The following is a 22,031-nucleotide window of genomic DNA, read 5'->3' on the forward strand; positions in this document are numbered from 1 at the left end:
ATACCACCACAACCAAAACCTCTGAGATACAGCAAAGGCAGTCATAAGAGGAAAGTATATAAAAATCCAGGCCTTCCTAAAGAAGGAATAACGGTCTCAGATACACAACCTAACATTATGCCTTAAGGAGCCAGAAAAAGAATAGCAAATAAAACCCCAAAAGAGAAGACAGGAAATAAGAAGGATTAGAGCAGAAATTAATGGTATTGAAACTAAAAAGAACAGTAGAACAGATCAATTAAACCAGAAGCTGGTTCTCTGAAAGAATTCTCTGAAAGAATTAACAAAACTAAAAAACCATGAGCAAATTTGATTAAAAAAAAAAAAAAAAAAAAGGAAAGGACACAAATAAATAAAATCAAGAATGAAAGAGGAGAGATCACAACCAACACAGAAGAAATAAAAGCAATAATAAGAGAATATTATGAGCAATTATATGCCAATAAAATCGCCAACTGGAACAAATGTACAAACCCCTAGAAATATATACACTACCAAAACTGAAACAGGAAGAAATAGAAAATTTGAACAGACCCATAGCCAGTAAGGAAATCGAATTAGTAACCAAAAATCTGCCAAAAAACAAGAGTCCAGAGCCAGATGGCTTTCCAGAGGAATTCTACCAAACATTTAAGGAAGAGTTAACACCTATTCTCTTGAAACTGTTCCAAAAAATAGAAATGGAAGGAAAACTTCCAAACGCGTTCCATGAAGCCAGCATTACCTTGATTCCAAAACCAGACAGAGACCCCACTAAAAAGGAACATTATCGACCAATTTCCCTGATGAACATGGATGCAAAAATCCTCAACAAGATTAGCCAACCAGATCCAACAATACATTAAAAAAAATTCTTCACCAAGACAAAGCGGAATTTATACGTAGGATGCAGGGCTGGTTCAATATCCACAAAACAATTAACGTGATTCATCACATCAATAAAAGAACGGACAAGAACCATATGATCCTCTCAGATACAGAGAAAGCATTTGACAGAATACAGCATCCTTTCTTGATAAAAACCATCAAGAAAGTACAGATAGAAGGATCATACCTTGAGATCATAAAGGCCATATATGAACGACCCAAAGCTAATATCATCCTCAATGGGGAAAAACTGAGAGCTTTCCCCCTAAGGTCAGGAACAAGACAGGGATGTCCACTCTCACCACTGTTATTCAACATAGTATTGGAAGTCTTAGCCTCAGCAGTCAGACAACACATCCAAATTGGCCAGGAGGAGGTTAAACTTTCATTCTTGGCAGATGACATGATATGGAAACCCCCAAAGATTCCACCCAAAAACTGCTAGAACTGATTCATGAATTAAGCAAAGTTGCAGGATATAAAAACGCACAGAAATCAGTTGCATTCCTATACACCAACAATGAAGCAACAGAAAGAGAAATCAAGGAACCGATCCCATTTACAACTGCACCAAAAACCATAAAATACCTAGGAATAAATCTAACCAAAGAGGTGAAAAATCTATACGCTGAAAACTATAGAAAGCTTATGAAAGACACTGAAAATGACACACACAAAAAGAAAAATATTCCATGTCCCTGGAAAGGATGAACAAATATTGTTAAAATGTCAATAGTACCCAAAGCAATCTACATATTCAGTGCATATTCAGAGGGAAAGGGGCTGAAGGTGTACTTGAATCACAGCTGAGAACTTCCCTGATCTGGGTAAGGAAAAAGGCATTGAAATCCTTTGGCACAGAGAGCTCCCTTCAGACATAACTTGAATCGATCTTCTGCATGACATATCATAGTGAAACTAGCAAAATACAAGGATAAAGAGAAAATTCGGAAGGAGCTAGGGATAAACACGCTCTAACAAATAAAGGGAGGCCAATAAGACTAGTGACAGACCTATCTACTGAAACTTGGCAGGCCAGAAAGGAATGGCAGGAAATCTTCAATGTGATGAACAGGAAAAATATGCAGCTGAGAATCCTTTATCCAGCAAGTCTGTCATTCAGAATAGAAAGAGAATATAAAGGTCTTCCCAAACAAACAAAAACTGAAGGAATTCCTCACCACTAAACCAGCCCTACAAGAGATCCTAAGGGGGATTCTGTGAGTGAATGTTGCAAGGACCACAAAGTACCAGAGACATCACTACAAGCATGAAACCTACAGACATCACAATGACTCTAAACCCATATCTTTCAATAGTAACACTGAATATAAATGGACTAAATGCTCCAACCAAAAGGCATAGGGTATCAGAATGGATAAAAAAAAAAAAAAAGACCCATCTATTTGCTCTCTATAGGAGATTCATTTTAGACCTGAGGACACCTTCAGATTGAAAGTGAGGGAATGGAGAACTATCTATCATGCTACTGGAAGTCAAAACAAAGCTGGAGTAGCCATACTTATATCAGACAAACTTTAAACTAAAGGCTGTAACAGGAGATGAAGAAGGGCATTATATAATAATTACAGGGTCTATCCATCAGGAAGAGTTAACAATTATAAATGTCTATGCATCAAATACAGGAGCCCCCAAATATATAAAACAATCACAAACATAAGCAACCTTATTGATAAGAATGTGGTAATTGCAGGACACTTTAATACTCCACTTACAACAATGGATAGATCGTCTAGACACAGGATCAATAAAGAAACAAGGGCCCTGAATGATACATTGGATCAGATGGACTTGACAGCTATATTTATAACTCTGCATCCCAAAGCAACAGTATATACTTTCTTCTCGAGTGCACATGGAACATTCTCCAAGATAGATCACATACTGGGTCACAAAACAGCCCTTCATAAGTATAAAAGAATTGAGATCATACCATGCACACTTTCAGATCACAATGCTATGAAGCTTGAAATCAACCACATGAAAAAGTCTGGAAAACCTCCAAAAGCATGGAAGTTAAAGAACACCCTACTAAAGAATGAATGGGTCAACCAGGCAATTAGAGAAGAAATTTAAAAATATATGGAAATAAATGAAAATGAAAATACAACAATCCAAACGCTTTGGGATGCAACGAAGGCAGTCCTGAGAGGAAAATACATTGCAATCCAGGCCTATCTCAAGAAACAAGAAAAATCCCAAATACGAAATCTAACAGCACACCTAAAGGAAATAGAAGCAGAACAGCAAAGACACCCCAAACCCAGCAGAAGAAGAGAAATAATAAAGATCTGAGCATAAATAAACAATATAGAATCTAAAAAAACTGTAGAGCAGATCAATGAAACCAAGAGCTGTTTTTTTGAAAAAATAAACAAAATTGATAAACCTCTAGCCAGGCTTCTCAAAAAGAAAAGGGAGATGACCCAAATAGATAAAATCATGGATGAAAATGGAATTATTACAGCCAATCCCTCAGAAATACAAGCCATTATCAGGGAATACTATGAAAAATTATATGCCAACAAACTGGACAACCTGGAAGAAATGGACAAATTCCCAAGCACCCACACACTTCCAAAACTCAAACGGGAAGAAATAGAAAACTTGAACAGACCCATAACCAGCAAAGAAATTGAATCAGTTATCAAAAATCTCCCAACAAAGAAGAGTCTAGGACCAGATGGCTTCCCAGGGGAATTCTACCAGACATTTAAAGCAGAGATAATACCTATCCTTCTCAAGCTGTTCCAAAAAATAGAAAGGGAAGGAAAACTTCCATACTCACTCTATGAAGCCAGCACTACTTTGATTCCCAAACCAGACAGAGACCCAGCAAAAAAAGAGAACTACAGGCCAATACCCCTGATGAATATGGATACAAAAATTCTCAATAAGATATTAGCAAATCAAATTCAACAGCATATAAAAAGAATTATTCACCATGATCAAGTGGGATTCATTCCAGGGCTGCAGGGCTGGTTCAATATTCACAAATCAAACAATGTGATACATCACATTAATAAAAGATAAGAATTATGTGATGCTGTCAATAGATGCAGAAAAAGCATTTGACAAAATTCAGCATCCTTTCTTAATAAAAACCCTTGAGAAAGTCGGGATAGAAGGAACATACTTAAACATCATAAAAGTCATTTATGAAAAGCCCACAGCTAATATCATCTCAATGGGGAAAAACTGAGAGCTTGCCCTCTGAGATCAGGAACACAACAGGGATGTCCACTCTCACCGCTGTTGTTTAACATAGTGTTGGAAGTTCTAGCATCAGCAATCAGACAACGAAAGGAAATCAAAGGCATCAAAATTGGCAAAGATGAAGTTAAGCTTTCACTTTTTGCAGATGACATGATATTATACATGGAAACCCCGACAGACTCCACCAAAAGTCTGCTAGAACTGATACATGAATTCAGCAAAGTCACAGGATACAAAATCAATGTACAGAAATCAGTTGCATTCTTATACACTAATAATGAAGCAACAGAAAGAGAAATAAAGAAACTGATCCCATTCACAATTGCACCAAGAAGCATAAAATACCTAGGAATAAACCTAACCAAAGATGTAAAAGATCTGTATGCTGAAAACTATAGAAAGCTTGTGAAGGAAATTGAAGAAGATACAAAGAAATGGAAAAACATTCTATGCTCATGGATTGGAAGAACAAATATTGTTAAAATGTCAATACTACCCAAAGCTGTCTACACATTCAATGCAATCCCAATCAAAATTGCACCAGCATTCTTCTTGAAGCTAGAACAAGCAATCCTAAAATTTGTATGGAACCACAAAAGACCCCAAACAGGCAAAGTAATTTTGAAGAAGAAGACCAAAGCGGGGGGCATCAGAATCCCAGACTTTAGCCTCTACTACAAAGCTGTAATCATCAAGACAGCATGGTATTGGCACAAAAACGGACACATAGACCAATGGAATAGAATAGAAGCCCCAGAATTAGACCCACAAAAGTATGGCCAACTAATCTTTGACAAAGCAGGAAAGAATATCCAATGGAAAAAAGACAGCCTCATTAACAAATGGTGCTGGGAGATCTGGACAGCAACATGCAGAAGGATGAAATTAGACCACTTTCTTACACCATTCACAAAAATAAACTCAAAATAGATGAAGGACCTGAATGTGAGACAGGAAACCATCAAAACCCTAGAGGAGAAAGCAGGAAAAAATCTCTCTGACCTCAGCCACAGTAATTTCTTACTTGACACATCTCCAAAGGCAAGGGAATTAAAAGCAAAAATGAACTATTGGGACCTCATGAAGATAAAAGCTTCTGCACTGCAAAGGAAACAATCAACAAAACTAAAAGGCAACCAACAGAATGGGAAAAGATATTTGCAAATGACATATCAGACAAAAAGCTGGTATCCAAAATCTATAAAGAGCTCACCAAAGTCCACACCCGAAAAACAAATAATCCAGTGAAGAAATGGGCAGAAAACATGAATAGACACTTCTCTAAAGAAGACATCCAGATGGCCAATAGGCACATGAAAAGATGCTCAACGTCACTCCTCATCAGGGAAATACAAATCAAAACCACACTCAGATACCACCTCATGCCAGTCAGAGTGGCCAAAATGAACAAATCAGGAGACTATAGATGCTAGAGAGGATGTGGAGAAATGGGAACCCTCTTGCACTGTTGGTGGGAATGCAAACTGGTGCAGCCACTCTGGAAATCAGTGTGGAGCTTCCTCAAAGAATTAAAAATAGATCTATCCTATGAGCCAGCAATAGCACTGCTAGGAATTTACCCAAGGGATACAGGAGTGCTGATGCATAGGGGCACTTGTACCCCAATGTTTATAGCAGCACTTTCAACAATAGCCAAATTATGGAAAGAGCCTAAATGTCCATCAACTAATGAATGGATAAAGAAATTGTGGTTTATATATACAATGGAATACTACGTGGTAATGAGAAAGAATGAAATATGGTCTTTTGTAGCAACGTGGATGGAATGGAGAGTGTTATGCTAAGTGAAATAAGTCATACAGAGAAAGACAGATACCATATGTTTTCACTCTTATGTGGATCCTGAGAAACTTACTAGAAGACCATGGGGGATGGGGAAGAAAAAAAAAAGAAAGAAAGAAAGGTTAAAGAGGGAGGAAGCCAAAACATAAGAGACTCTTAAAAACTGAGAATAAACTGAGGGTTGATGGGGGGGGGGGGGTGGGAGAGAGGGGAGGGTGGGTGAAGGGTATTGAGGAGGGCACCTGTTGGGATGAGCACTGGGTATTGTATGGAAACCAATTTGAAAATAAATTTCATATTTTAAAAAAAGAATAAAAATATTTCATACATTAAAAAAAGAGACAAAACAGATGAACATAAAGGAAGGGAAAAAAATAATATAAAAACATGGAAGCGGACAAAGCATAAGACACTCATAAATACAGAGAACAAACATAGTGTTACTGGAGGAGGTGTGGTACAGGGGATGGGCTAAATGGGTAAGGGGCATTAAGGAAACTACTTCTGAAATCATTGTTGCACTATATGCTAACTAATTTGGATGTAAATTTTAAAAAGTAAAACTAAAGAAAAAAACAAAACCAAAAATAAAAATTAAATACATAAATAAATACTGATTTAGTCATATAAAATTAAAAAGTGAAAAGAAAATAAAACTCAAATAAACAACCTAACCTTACACCGTAAAGAACTAGAAAAAGAAGTACACAGCCTAAACCCAGAAGGAAAGAAATAATGATGATGAGAGCAGAAATAAAACAGAAACTAAAAAAAGCAATAGAACAGATCAATGAAACCAGGAGCATGTTCTTTGAAAAGATCAGCAAAATTGATAAAAGTTTAGTGAGACTAAAAGGGGGGAAAAAGGCAGACTCAAATAAACTCGGATATGAGAGAGGGGAAAAAACAACCAACACCACAGAAATACAAAGGATTATAAGAGACTACTGCAAAAAAATATATATGCCAACAAATTAGACAACCCAGAAGAAATGCATAAGTTCCTAGAAACCTATAACCTCCCAAACCTGAGTTAGGAAGAAATAGAACATTTGAACAGACTGATTACTAGCAATGAAATTAAATCGGTAATCAAAAAACTGCCAACAAACAAAAGTCCAGGAACAGATGGCTTCACGGGGGAATTCTATATTTAAAGAAGAATACCTATTCTTCTCAAACTATTCAAAAAAACAGAAGAGGAAGGGAAGCTTTCAAATTCATTCAATGAGGCCAGCATTACCCTGATACCACAACTACACAGACATTACAAAAAAGAGAACTACAGGCCAGTATCTCTGACTACAGATGCAAAAATCCTCAATAAAATATTAGCAAACCAAACCAACAATACGTTTAAAAAAATCATTCACCTCAATCAAGTGGGATTTATTCCTAGAATGCAAGCATGGTTAAATATTTTCAAATCAGCTAATGTGATACATCACATCAATAAGACAAAGAATAAAAATCATGATCATTACAGTAAATTTTTAAAAAAGCATTTGACAAAGTAAAATATCTGCTCATGATAAAAACCCTCAACAAAGTCAGTTTAGAGGAAACATACTTCAACAATATTAATGCATATATATATTTGAAAAACCCACAACTAACAAAGGTGAAAAACTAGGAGTATTTATTTACCCTAAGGTCAGGAACAGTCAAGGATGTCCATGCTCACAACTCTTTTACAACATAGTACTGGGAGTCCTAACCACAATAATCAGACAAGAAATGAAAGGCATTCAAATCAGTAAGGAACAAGTACAAGCTGTCACTATAAGCAAATGACATGATACTATATCAAAAAAGCCAAATGACTCCACCAAAAAACTACTAGAACTGATAGACAGAAATGACGCATTTCTATACAATTTAATAATGAAGTACTGAAAGAGAAATTAAAACAATCACATTGGGCACGTGGCTGTAGTCAGTGGAGCATGCCACTCTTGATTTCAGGACTGTGAGTCCAAGCCCTACATTGGGTATAGAGATTACTTAAAAAAATAAAATCTTAAAAATGAAAGAAAGAAAAAAAATAATCCCATTTATAATTACACCAAATATAATAAATACCTAGGAATAAACTTACCAAGGAGGTGAAAGACCTGTCTGTACTCTGAAAATATAGAACATTGATAAAGGAAACTGAAAATGACACAAACAAATGGAAAGAAATTCCATGCTCATGGACTGGAAAAACAAATATTGTTAAAATGTCCATACTACCCAAAGCAATCTACATATTTAATGCAATCCCTATCAAAATACCAACAGCATTTCTCACAGAGATAGAACAAACAATCCTAAAATTTGTATGGAACCACTTAAGATGCTGAACAAAGCAATTTTGAAAAAGAAAAGCAAACCTGAGAGCATCACAGTTCTGGACCTGAAGTTATATTACAAACTTTAGCAATCAAAACGGTAGGTACTGGCACTAAAACAGACACACAGATCAATGGAACAGACCAGAGAGCCCAGAAATAAACCCATGATTATATGGTCAATCTTCGACCAAAGGAAGCAAGAATATACAATGGGAAATGGACAGTCCAGTCAACAAATGGTGCTGGGAAAACCAGACAGCTGCGTGTAAAAAAACTGGACCACTTTCTTACACTACACACAAAATTAAACTTAAGATGGAGTAGAGACCTAAATGATAAGACCTGAAACCCTAAAATTCCTAGAAGATAACAGAGGCAGTAATCACTTTGATATAAGTCACAGGAAGATTTTTCTAGTATGTCTCCTTTGTCAAGGGAAACAAAATCAAAATTAAAGTATTTGGACTGTGGTGCCTGAGTGGCTCAATTGGTTAAGCATCCAACTTTGGCTCAGGTTATGATCTCGCGGTTCATGAGTTTGAACCCCAAATCTGCACTAACAGTGCAGAGCTTGCTTGGGATTCTCTCTCCCTCCCTCTCTGTCTTCACCCCTACCCCACATTCTCTCTTTCTCTCTCTCAAAATTAAACTTAAAAAAATTAAAAATAAAAAAAAATAAAGTTTTTGGACTACACCAAAATATAAAGTTTTTGCACAGTAAAGGAAACCATCAACAAAACTAAGAGACAACCCACTGAATGGGAGAATGTATTCGCAAAGAGTATACCTGACAAGGGATTAATATACAAAATATATAAAGAACTTATACAATTTAAACCAAAAGAGACAACAAATAATCCAGTTAAAAAAGGGTAGAACACATGAACAGATATTTCTCCAAAGAAGACATACAGATGGCTAACAGAACATAAAAGATGCTCATTATCATTTATCATGAGGTAAATGCAAATCAAAACAATATCACTGCATATTTCTCCAAATGGCTAAAATCACACAAGAAACAAGTGTTGGCAAAGTGTGGAGAAGAGGGAACCCTCATGCACTGTTGATGTGAATGCAAATTGGTGCAGCCACTATGGAAAACAGCATGGAAGTTCCTCAGAAAATTAACAATACAACTACCATATGATCCAGTAAGCCCACTACTGGGTATTTACCCAAAAATATGAAAATACTAATCTAAAAGATATGCACCCCTACGTTTACCGCAGCAATATTTACAATAGCCAAAATATGGAAGCAACCCAAGTGTCTATAGATGAATGGATAACGATTTGGCGTGCGCGCGCGCGCACACACACACACACACACACACACACACACACACACACACTGGAATATTACTCAGCCATAAAAAAGAATAAAATCTTGCCATTTGCAACAACATGAATGGATCCAGAGACTATAAAGCTAAGTAAAATAAGTCAGAGAAAGATAAAAACTGTCCAACTTCACTATATGAATTTAAGAAATAATTCAATTCTTTTATCCAAATAGTTATCTAATGTCACAATGCCATTTATTAAAGAATCCATCTTTTCCCCAGTGATATCTTATGCCATACTTGGTACACATTATCCAAATATACTTCAGTCCATTTCTGGATCTTTTACTTTATTCCCCTTGTCTATTCATGCTTCTGGCTCTACGATGTTACAATTACAAAGGACCCAGATTATGTTAGCAAAACCTCCTTCACTGCCTGTCGTTTTCAAGATTTCCAGCTTTTTAACTGTTAATTTTTTTTGTAAATTCAGCCTCCCTCCCCCCCCCCCTTTTTTTTTTTGAGAGAGAGAGAGAATGAAAATGAGCAAGGGGAAGAAAGAATCCCACGAGGGGCAGGAGGGGGAAAGAGGGGGAGAGAGACAGAGAGAAGCAGGGCTCACCGGAAGCGGGGCTGGAGCTCAACAGATGAGGTGCACTAGCTTACCAATGCGGAGTATGAGCTCACCGGAAGTGGGGCTCAAGTTCAACTGATAGGGAACTCGCTAACCATAAGATAATGATCTGAGCCAGTCAGATACTTAACTGGCTGAGCCACCTAGGCCCCCTTGTAAATTCAGCTTTAATCTCCAGCATGAAACCTTGTTTGTTTGGGGAATTATGTTAAAGTTTTACATCAAATTGGAAAGAATTTTATCTTTATGACATTTGACCAAGTCTATTTTGTGATTTTCTGTAGTATAAAGTTTTCTTCTTATAGCTATTCACATTTTAGTTCTAAGTATTTCATTTTTTTAAAAAATATGTTGAGTTTTCCTTATTGTCATAACCTGTTTTTTAAATAAATGAAGGCTATCAACTTTGTGTATTAATTTAAAATCCTGATCCATATTCGGTAATTTATTATTGACTGCTGAGTTTTTTAGATGATTTCTTCTGCAAATAGTTTCACTTCATTTTAAATTTACATAACTCTCATTATTTTCTCATTGATTTCATTGGCTAATACCAGCAATACAAAGTTAACATACTTGCTTTGCTTCTGAACTTAAGAAACTGTTTCCAGTGTTTTACATATTAAGGAAGATACCTGTTTTAGGTCTAAGATACATCAATTCTTATTTTAGTGATTTTTTTTTTTTTAATTAGAAATGGGTGTTGGATGTTGTAAAAGATCTTTTCAAGTTAAAAGCTTAGGGGAGAGGGGTGCCTGGGTGGCTCAGTTGGTTAAGCATCCGACTTCCGCTCAGGTCGAGGTTCCTAGGTTTGAGCCCCACGACCGGCTCTGTGCTGACAGCTCTGAGCCTGGAGCCTGTTTTAGATTCTGTCTCCCTCTCTCTCTACCCCTCCCCTGCTTGCACTCTGTCTCTGTCTCTGATCAATAAATAAATGTTAAAAAAATTTTAATAAAATTAAGGGAGAAATTTTATGGTTTTGTCCTTAGATCTATTTATGTGATTAACTGTGCTAACTGAATTCCACATATTGAGGCATCCTAACATTTTTAGATAAATTCAACCTGATAAGGTTTTAATACACTGTTGGTTTCTGCTAGTAGTTAAATTTTCACATCAATATTCATTACAGAGATTTGTCTACAGTTCTTGTACATTTTCCTTCAAGTTTTGGTCCAAGCGTTATACTTGTTCCATTTATATAACTTGAAGCTTTCCCTCTTTTGGACAGAATTCTTCTGTGAAACTTTCTATGCCTGATCTGATTTTGTGAGATAGTTACATTTCTTCATTTCTTCTAATAAAATTTGTTTAATGCTTTTTATCATAACTTCTGCCAATTTTGATAAATGTGTTTTCCTAGGAGTCTATTAATCAAACCTTATATTTATTTTTGTTCTATTATTTATTTTGCATAGAATTCCAAAAATCATTTACTGCTAAAATTTTCTCTTTCACAATTATTTCTCCTGGTCACTTCTTGCATTTTCTTCATTTTTTCACTTTTTTTGATTTATGGTGAGTGGCTTGACTATTATAGGGTTTTTTTATTGCACTTCATTTATTTACTTATTCACTTAGTTTTCATCTCTCTTTTAAGTCTTAATTTTGACATTTGCTTTTTTTTAATATTTGAGAGAGAGTGAGAGCAGGCAAGCTAGAAGAGGGGCAGAGAGAGAGAGGGAGTGAGAGAATTCCAAGCAGGCTCCACACTGTCAGCACTGAGCCCAAAGCAGAGCTCGATCCCATAAACCATGAGATCATGACCTGGGCCAAAATCAAGAGTTGGACACTCAACCTACTGAGTCCCCCAGGTGCCCCAATTTTGATATTTACTTTGATTTATTCCCTTCTGCTTTGTTTTGGTTTACTTTGTTTTTTGGGTATTTTTTTTCTTCTGAGTTGAAAATTTTATTCTCTTCCTTACTATCTTAAGAATTTAAGGCTATAAAATTTCATTTAACTGCTTTAAGTGTATATTGTAGTTTCTTATATCTTTTTTTCAACTTTTTTTTTTTGAGAGAGAGAGAGAGAGAGAGCGAGCGAGCACAAGCAGGGGAAGGGCAGAGAGAATCCGAAGCAGGCTCCAGGCTCTGGACTGTCAGCACAGAGCTGGATGTGGGGCTTGAACCCATGAACATGAGATCATTACTGGAGCCAAAGTCAGATGCTCAACTGACTGAGCCACCAGGGGCACCTGTAGTTTCTGATATATTGTGCTTTATCTATTTTCTTTTAAAATTTGCAATGTCATTTTGCAGTTTTTCTTTGGATGAATTGTATGTCATTTGAAAAATTAATTTCCAGGGGGCACTCACTCTCTCTCAAAATAAATACTCAAAAAAAAAATTTCTAGTTTTCTACATGATAAAATAATTTTTAAAAATATTGTCAGGACACTTGGGTGGGTCAGTCGGTTGAGCCTCCATCCTGGTTTCAGCCCAGGTTATGATCTCGCAGTTTGTGAGACTGAGACCTGCACTGGGCTCTGCAATGATGGCACGGAGCCTCTCTCCCTTTCTGTCCCTCCCCTACTCACGCTCACTCTCTCTCAAATAAATAAATAAATAAATAAATAAATAAATAAATAAATAAATAAATAAATATAAAAAAAGAATACTGTCTTATTACTTTAAGTAAATTGTTTTTTTCTTTTGAAACCTATATTATAATTAGTTTCATGAGTGTTTCACATGGGCTTGATAAGATGGTATTATCTTCCTTCCAAAGTGTTAAAATCAAGACTTGTACATAAAACCTACCTTATATTTGGTGTTTTAAATCCTTATTTATTTTTTTGTCCTGTGAACTGATAGTTGATGTTTAGTCTTCCTATCCACAACTATGTTGTCTTTTAAGGTTTTCTTTTTTCTAGGGTTCAAAGTTTTTCTAAAACAGGTCTTGTTTATTTCATGTTGAGTTTATTTGTTCTTATTAGTGTCTACTGTAAAATGGGAAAAGGAGTCCGTTACATCCATAAACTATTATTTTAATAATGCCATCAGTAGAATTTTATCCCCAGCTATCATACTGGATTCTATTATTTACAATCATGCAAAGAAACGATGGTGAAATAAGTGGAAAATAAATCTTCATACAAACATTTTTTTAAGTGGTCTGTGATCACAGAAAACCGGTCCAGCCTCCAGGTCCCATATGTTCAGCTTAAATTCTATTGAGTCAAAGTTGTCTCTTCAGAAAATGAGCACACTACCTGACCTAGATAACGTGCCGCCTTCCTCAATTCTGAGCTCTTTGTATACACTGCCGGTTGAACATTCCTGGGGGACTCAGTCGTTGAGCAATCCACTGCCGCTCAGGTCATGACCCCGCTGTTCCCTGGGTTCCAGCCCGGAGTGGGACTCTGTGCAGACAGTTCAGAGCCTGCAGCTGCTTCAGATTCTGTGTCTCCTTCTCTCTCTGCCCCTCCCCTGCTAATGCTGGCTCCGCTAGCTCGCTCTCTCTCAAAAATCAATGAAAGATATTTAAAAAAAATTTTTTTTCAATCTTTCTTGTTCAAAAACAAATTCGGACCTTGCGTGCATATCAAAATAAACGTCTATTTTGATCTATTTTAAATGATTTTTGCCTCTCCAAATCTGAAATGCACTGATGTTTTTGCCTGGTCAAAGAGGAACGTCAGCGGTCAACGGCCCTCCTACTCACAAACACGCCGTCCAGTATCCTCGGAGATTCCTACTCACCCAGCACCCCAACACGGACTCACTTTAAAACACCCGAAGCTTCCCTCAGCCCCAACCCACTCCAAACGCTTATTCCTATGGGCCCAAGCTCACAACACAGCTAGTTCCCCTCTCCGGGGCCCGCAGACACCGCCCCTTCCCCACCTAAATCCCACGTCCTCCTTCCACCCAGTATTGGCCACACCGAGAAAGCCCAAGTCCGGTGCGCTTCCGTTCGAACTCGGACCACTGGGGGCCAGAACGCTCAGGACTCCTAAGAGACCACCGCAGGCCAGAGACTGAGCCGTAGGACGACCACCCACCTCGCGGGTCCAGCGGCTCTTACTTCGCGCGACATTTTCCAAGTTCCAGCCCCCTGAGCTAAGCTTCTCTCTTCAGTCGGGCCGCTTTTCGGCGCTGTGCGTCGTTACCCAGGCGTCCCCGTGGGAACCGCTGCTTTTACGGCTCGGCGCGTCGTTACCCAGGCGTCTCTCTCGCGGGAACCGCCGCTTTTACGGCCCGGCGCGACTTCCTCCAGGTGCTGGCGGTGTGGCCAGCTGGTCCGCGCCTGGCGGCCGGGAAGGACCCGGCTTCTTCCAGGGGCGCCCGGGACTCTACGGCCAGGCGTGGCTGCTGCATCTCGGAGTGGGCGTGGTGCTGGCGGAACCGCAGGTGGCAGCCTCCGGGCCTGAGCCGCTGAGTCGGCGCTGCACCACTTTGCCCACCTGCCGTGCGGCGCAACTCGTTACCGCGCGCTTTGGGAGCCTCTTCTGGGTTTGGCGGCAGAATCTGGCCCCTCTGGGCGTCGGGTGCCCCAAGCAGTGTGGGTCGTCCCTGCCTGCGCCCAGAGGAGGCCGAGAGCAGAGGCTTCCAGAACCCCGGGCAGGGCGGCGGCGGCGGCGGGACCCAGGTGCGCGCTCGTGTGCTCGGCGGGCGCCGTGCTGCCAGGCAGGCTGTGTTGTGTGGTCAGGGGCGCTTGCCTGCAGCGTGCGCCCGCGGCCCCGGCTCCCTTCACTCGGCCCGCACCTGCACTGGGCGGAGTCGGCCACAGGGTCCTAGAGCCCCCTCGCGTGTGTGGGTAGGTGCCTGGCGCCGGGGTGGGGGTGGACGGGTGTGAATGTGGTTTCGCCTGGGGCGGTCGGGACTCACGAATCTTCCCGCGGCCCTAGTTGTGCCCTCTTCTCCGAGCGGCGCCTGGACGAGGAAGGAATGGCCGCTGCATGTCTAAAAGCCACTTAGGAGGTAGCTTGGTGTTTCTTCTGTATTTTCTTTTTGTAATAATTTACTTTTTCCTCAGCCTTGATTTCCTTGCCTTTTGAATGATTTTTTTTTCCTTTGATGCCTGATCTAGGCCCATTAAGTGCCCTGTCTCTCCTTCCCTCCCTCCCTCGCTGCCTCTCTCTCAGAAATAAACATTTAATAAATAAATAGGAGACAAGGAAAAAAGGAAAAGAAAAAGGAAATAACTGATCAAGACGTAGAACATTGCAAGCACTTAAGTAACATCCCAATCAAAATCATCCTTCCTATCTACCGCTGACTTTTATGATAATCAGTGTTTCCGTTGTAGTTTTGCCTATGTATGCATCAATAAACGATAACTTACTTTTTGTTAACTTTACATGACTTTTTGCCCTTTTGTTATATTGTTGAACATTGTAATATGAAATTAGTCTGTATTGTGTATTTTTTCATACTGTTGGATAGTGCATCCTTATATAAATAGGTTAACTTATGTTCATTATATCATTGATGGTTACTTTGGTACTTTTCGATTTTTGGCTATGACAAGGCTGCTGGATGGAGCATTTTTGTACACAACCACTGGTGTGCAGATTAGCCCATTTCTCTAAGGTACAAGCACACCTCGAAGATGTTGCAGGTTTGGTTCCAGGCCACTATCATAAAGCAAACATCACAATCAAACGAGTCAAACTAATTTTGTCGTTTCCAAAGTGGCGGGTTAGCTCAGTTGGTTAGAGTGTGGTGCTAATAATTTTGTCGTTTCCAGTGCATATAAAAGTTATGTTTACACTATCATCTACTAAGTGTGCAATGGCATTATGTCTTTATAAAAAGCAATGTAGGGGAGCCTGAGTGTCTTGGTTGGTTAATCCAACTTTTGATTTCGGCTCACAATCTCATGGTTCATGGGGATAGAGCCCCGCATTGGGCTCTGAGCTGACGGCGCAGAGCCTGCTCAGGATTCTCTCTGTCTCTCTCTCTCTCTCTCTCTCTGCCCCTTCCCTGCTCTCTCTCTCAAGTAAACTTTTTTAAAAAATGTATATGCCTTAATTTTAAAATGATTGATTAAAAACCATCAACCATTATCTGAACTTTCAGCAAGTTGTAATCTTTCAATTGTTGGAGGGTCTTGCCTCAATGTTGATGGCTAATCAACTGATCAGGGTGGTGGTTGTGAAAGTTGGGACAGCTGTGATTTAAAATAAGATAATGAAGTTTTCCAAATCAGCTGACTCTTTCTTTCATGAACAATTTCTCTGTAGCACGTGATGCAGTTTGGTAGCATTTTACGCACAGAACTTCTTTCAAAACTGGAGTCCCTCCTCTCTCACCCTGCCGCTGCTCTGTCAGCTAAGTTCCTGTAGTATATTTTCAGTGCTGTGTTATCATTTCAACAGTCTTCACAGCATCATTGCCAGGAGCACGGTCCATCTCAGGAAACCACTTCTTTGTTCATCCATGGAAAGCAAATCCTCATCCGTTTTATCCCAGGTGGCCCAGCTCCCTGCCGTCTTCAGGCCCCCCTTCTGCTTCCGGTTCTCCTGTTTCCACACGTCTGCAGCGACTTCCTCCCCTGGAGTCCTGAACCCCTCAAAGTCCTCCCTGGGGCTGGAACCAGCTTCTTCCCAACTCCTGTTCGTGTTGAATCGTGACCTCTTCCCATGAATCCCCAATGTTCTTCATGGCATCTAGGATGGTGACTCCTTCCCAGGATGTTTTCAGTTTACTCTGCCCAGATCCATCAGAGCAATCGGTGTGTATGGCAGCTATAGCTTCATGAAATGTATTTCTTTTTTTTTTTTTTTAAGTTTATTTATTTTGAGAGAGAGGGATCACAAGCAGGGGAGGGGCAGAGAGAGAGGGAGAGAGAGAGAATCCCAGGCAGGCCCCGTGCTTTCAGTGTGGAGAGCCTGATGCGGGGCTTGAACCCATGAATCGTGAGATCATGACCTGAGCTGAGACCAAGAGCCAGACACTCAAACCACTGAGCCACCCAGGTGCCCCTATGAAATGTATTTCTTTTAAAGAAAATTTTTTAATGTTTATTCATTTTTGAGAGACAGACAGAGAGTGAGTGGGGGAAGAGCAGAGAGAGAGGGAGACACAGAATCCGAAGCAGGCTCCAGGCTCTGAGCTGTCTGCACAGAGCCCAACGCAGGGCTCGAACCCACACACTGTGAGATCATGACCTGAGCTGAAGTTGGACGCTCAACCGACTGAGCCACCCAGGCGCCCCGAAATGAATTTCTTAAATAATGTCTTGAAAGTTGAAATTACTCCTATGGGTAATCTATGGGTTGCATAATGGATGTTGTGTTAGCAGGCATGAAAATATTAATCTTGTATGTCTCCATGAGGGTGCTTGTGTGACCAGGTGCACTGTCAAGAAGCAGTTATATTTTGAAAGAAATCTTTTTTTCCTAAGTATGTCTGAATCTTGAGCTTAAAATATTCACTAACTCCCACTGTAACAGATATGCTGTCATCCAGGCTTTGTTCCATTTATAGAGCACAGGCAGGGTAGATTTAGCATAATTCCTAAGGGCCCTAGGGTTTTGGGGGATAGTCAGTGAGCACTGGCTTCAGCTGAAAGTCACCAGCTACCTTAGCCTCTAACGAGAAAGTCAGCCTGTCCTTTGAAGCTTTGAAGTTAGGCATTGACTTCTTTCTAGGTACGAAAGTCCTAGACATCATTTTTCAATATAAGACTGTTTCATCCAAATTGAAATCTGTTCAGTGTGAGCACCTTCATGAGTCCTCTCGGTCAGATCTTCTGGATAATTCCGGCAGCTTCTGTGTCAGCACGTGCTGCCTCACCTTGCACTTGGATGTTACAGAGACAGCTTCCTTCCCAAAACCTCCTGAGCCAACCTCTGCTAGCTCCTACCTCTTCTGCTGCTTCCTCACCTCCTCAGCCTTCCCAGAATCGAAGAGTCAGGGCCTTGCTCTGGGTGAGGCTTTGGCACACTTACCAGTTAAATTCACTGTCTTTTTTTTTTTTCAACGTTTATTTATTTTTGGGACAGAGAGAGACAGAGCATGAACGGGGGAGGGGCAGAGAGAGAGGGAGACACAGAATCGGAAACAGGCTCCAGGCTCTGAGCCATCAGCCCAGAGCCCGACGCGGGGCTCGAACTCACGGACCGCGAGATCGTGACCTGGCTGAAGTCGGCCGCTTAACCGACTGCGCCACCCAGGCGCCCCAAATTCACTGTCTTATATGGGCGTGGCTCGTGGTGCCTCAACTTACATGGTAGCATCAAAGATCACATATCACCATAACAAATATAATTATGAAAAAGTTTGAAACAGAGCAAGGATTACCAAAATGTGACACAGGGACACACAGTGAGCAGATGCTGTTGGCACTGATAGATGCTCAATGCAGTGTTGACACAATTCTTCCATTTGTAGAGGAGAAAGAAAGGGTCAATGTCAGTGAGGCATAATAAAATGGAACGCAATAAAATGAGGTATGTTTGTGTAGACTTAGGAAGGACATTGCTAGGTCATTGGATCATGCCTGTTTCAGCTTTATGAAAATGCCAAATACTTTGTTACAAACCAAATGTGTCAATTTGTATCTTCCCATAAGCAATATATGAGAGTTTTCCTTGGCTCTTCATTCCTTTGTTCCACATAATTATTTCTGTTCTGTCGGTTGTACTGGCATCTCACCGTGCCTTGCTTTAAGTTTTGTTTTTTTTTTTTTTTTTTTTTTTTTTATTGAACACTAACATAAGGAGAAGTAAATACAAACGTCATGAGTGTGTAGCTTGTGAGTTTTCACAAACTGGATCTCTGGTACCATCACCCAAACCAAATGGAATATTACCAGCGTACTTTCTCATGCTGACTTCCAGTCACCTCCTACCCCTCTGTCCCTCAGAGTTAACCTGTTCTGACATCATAGTTTTCAAACTTTGTAGATAAATGGAATCATACACTGTATCCTTTTTTGTGTCTAGTGCCTTTCTCAACATTCTGTTTCAGTGTCCTCAGGGTTACTGCATTTACTTGAAACTCAATACATTTTCATTGCTGTGTGTTGTTCTCTGTTATTTGTAAATACCATATTCTGATACTGGCAGGCATTTGGTTTCGATCCTTTGATTATTATGAAGAGTGTTCCTGTGAGCACTGATGTCTCTGGGTGGACTTACGTATGCATTTCTCTTGTGTAATATATGCCTGTGGCGGACTTGCTGGTCATAGAGTATGGATATGGTCAGCTTTAGTAGGTAGTGACCAACTGTTTTCCAAAGGGTTGCACCAATTTATATTTTCATCAGCTTGAAAATATAATTCTAGTTATTTCAGGGACGCCTGGGTGGCACAGTCGGTTAAGCGTCCAACTTCGGCTCAGGTCATGATCTCACAGTTGGTGAGTTCAAGCCCCGCATCGGGCTCTGTGCTGACATGCAGAGCCTGGAACCTGCTTCAGATTCTGTCTCCCTCTCTGCCCCTCCCCTACTCACGCTCTGTCTCTCTGTCTCTCAAAAATAAATAAACATTAAAAAAAAAATTCTAGTTGTTTCACATCCTTACCAACATTTGGTATAATTGGGCTTTTTAATTTGTCATTCTGTCAAATGTATAGTGGTATCTAATTTTGGTTTCAGTTGACATTCCCTGATGACTAATGAGAACCTTTTCGTGTGTTTATTGGAAAAAATGTATCCTTTGTAAAGTGTCTGCTTGAGTCAGTCAGATAATATTGGGTTGTATGACTTTCTTTTTTTAATACTGTAGATGGTGTCTTCAGATAAATACAAGTTCTGAATTTTAATATAAATTTGTCAACTTTGTTTTATTCCCTGTTCCTTGTATTATTGTCTTCCACTATTCTTTATAATGTTTTATTTCTTAATCATGGTGATAAGTGCATATATTTTTGTTATTTTTAAATCTTTAATTAAAGATTAAAGTCGGAAGTATTTAAATTTTTTTGTTGTTATTTTAGAGAAAGCACATGAGCAGAGGAGAGGGGCAGAGAGAGAGAGAGAGAGAGAGAGAGAGAGAGAGAGGATCTTAAGCAGGCTCCATGCTCAGCACAGAGCCCAAAAAGGGACTCAATCCCAGAACCTGAGCCAAAATCAAGAGTCAGATGCTCTCAGGTGCTTGGATGGCTCAGTTGGTTCAGTGTCCAACTTCAGCTCAGGTCATGATCTCGCTGCTCGTGGGTTCGAGCCCTGCATCAGGCTCTATGCTGATAGCTCAGAGCCTGGAGCCTGCTTCAGATTCTGTGTCTCCCTCTCTCTCTGCACCTTCTGCACCTCCCCCCTCCCACCACCCCCCACTCATTCTCTGTCTCTCTCTCAAAAATAAATAAACATTTAAAAAATTAAATTGGTTCCTAAGACTTTTTGTCAATAAAGACAATTGCTTTTAAGTATGCCCCAACTTTCTGATATATCATGTTCTTGCGGCTTATTTTATACAGTTTCTGTTCTTGTCCTCAATTCACCATTTCCATTTATTCAAGGAGCCCTACTTTCTTTAGGCAGGAAATAGCATTTACAGATTACAGTCTGTATGGTGTAGGTGCTTGGTATTTTGGGGTTGGTCATAATTTCTTGGCTTTTTTTTTTGTGAATAAAACTAGACAATATAGATTTCTTTAAAGAAGAAATACTTTGAGTTCAAACTGACATTTCTGATTCAAGTTTGGAATATGGAGCTTTACTTAATTTTGTGATTACATATCCCTCTTTTTTTTTTCTTACACTGAAATTTGGTTCCTATTTCATTGTCATAATTATTTGCTTTGCTATTTTAAATATGTATACATTTTTTCCAGTTCTGTTCATCTTTAGGGCATGTTCCCACTCAGTATGTGGGTATAGTCATTTGTTTCATTTTGCTTTTCAGTTTTAGGGCTTGTTTTTAGTATTTTAATTTTACAATTATTTGAAACATCTACAAGGTTCCAAAGTCCAGTCTACAAAATAAGGTATATACAGAGAAATCTAGTTTCTGTTACTGTCCCCATACTTACTTTCCTCCCTCTCCCATAGACAAACTTATTTTGTGTTTCTAATATTTTTTCCTTTAATATAAGCAAATGTGTGTGTATGTGCACATGTATGTCTGTATACTCTTATTCTCCTTTTTCTTAGAAAATGGTACTGTAATATACATACTTATCTCCACCTTGCTTTTCTTCACACACACACACACACACACACACACACACACACACACAGGAAATAAACCTTTAGCACTATATAAAGGTGTAGCTCACTTCTATTTGAGTATCATAGTACTCCATTGTGAGGATTTGGCATAATTCATTCAACAAATCCTCTGTCATGAAAATTTGAGTTGTTTTCAACATTTTGTTAACGTGCAGGTAGTGCTAAAGTGAATAGCTCTGTGTATATCTTTTCTTACTTTTGCCAGCGCATCTTTGAGATAGACTCTGAAAAGAGGACTTATTGGATGAAAGGGTAAATGCACATGTCATTTTACTAGATACTGCCAAATTGCCCTCTGTAGGGGTACCGTGTCTTCATCCATTTCCACCCGCAGTGTACCAGAGTGTCTATTATGCCGACCAACAGAGTATGCTATCAAGCCTCTGGTCTTTGCTAATAAATTGTGGTACACACGTCTATATATCCATGAACTCATCACCACAAGCAAGGTAATGAACATATCACTCCCAAAAGCTTTGAAGGCCCCCTTTGTAATACCTGTTTCCCATTACTCTTCCACGTTCCCTTTCCCGTCAAGCAATCACTAAACTGTTTTGTGTCACTGTATATTAGAATTTTGGATAAACAGAATAATAACAGTATGTATTTATAACAAAGACATTACCCTGGCCCGTGCACAAAAGCCAGCATCCTGGCCCCATCCCCAACCACAATAAAAGCCAGAACCAGTCACCCATCACTGAACTCCCAAACAATCTTTGGAGCTAGTTGGAGCCTACCTTG

At 39.5% G+C, this 22,031-nt stretch overlaps 1 long non-coding RNA gene across 2 annotated transcripts in view; it reads right to left on the minus strand.

Annotated features, from left to right (window-relative positions):
- The window catches only part of LOC123381584, a 66,654-nt gene extending 49,725 nt beyond the window's left edge, over nucleotides 1–16,929 (minus strand). The window contains exon 1 of one of the 2 annotated variants that reach the window (XR_006588782.1): nucleotides 14,169–16,929. This is a non-coding gene — a long non-coding RNA (uncharacterized LOC123381584). Of the gene's footprint in view, nucleotides 1–13,264 lie in introns of both variants that reach the window. The other variant, XR_006588781.1, reaches the window with a different exon arrangement.
- Between the last annotated feature and the right edge of the window lie 5,102 nt (nucleotides 16,930–22,031).

This window comes from Felis catus, chromosome D4 (assembly GCF_018350175.1).
Source record: "Felis catus isolate Fca126 chromosome D4, F.catus_Fca126_mat1.0, whole genome shotgun sequence".
Taxonomy (NCBI): Eukaryota; Metazoa; Chordata; class Mammalia; order Carnivora; family Felidae; genus Felis; species Felis catus.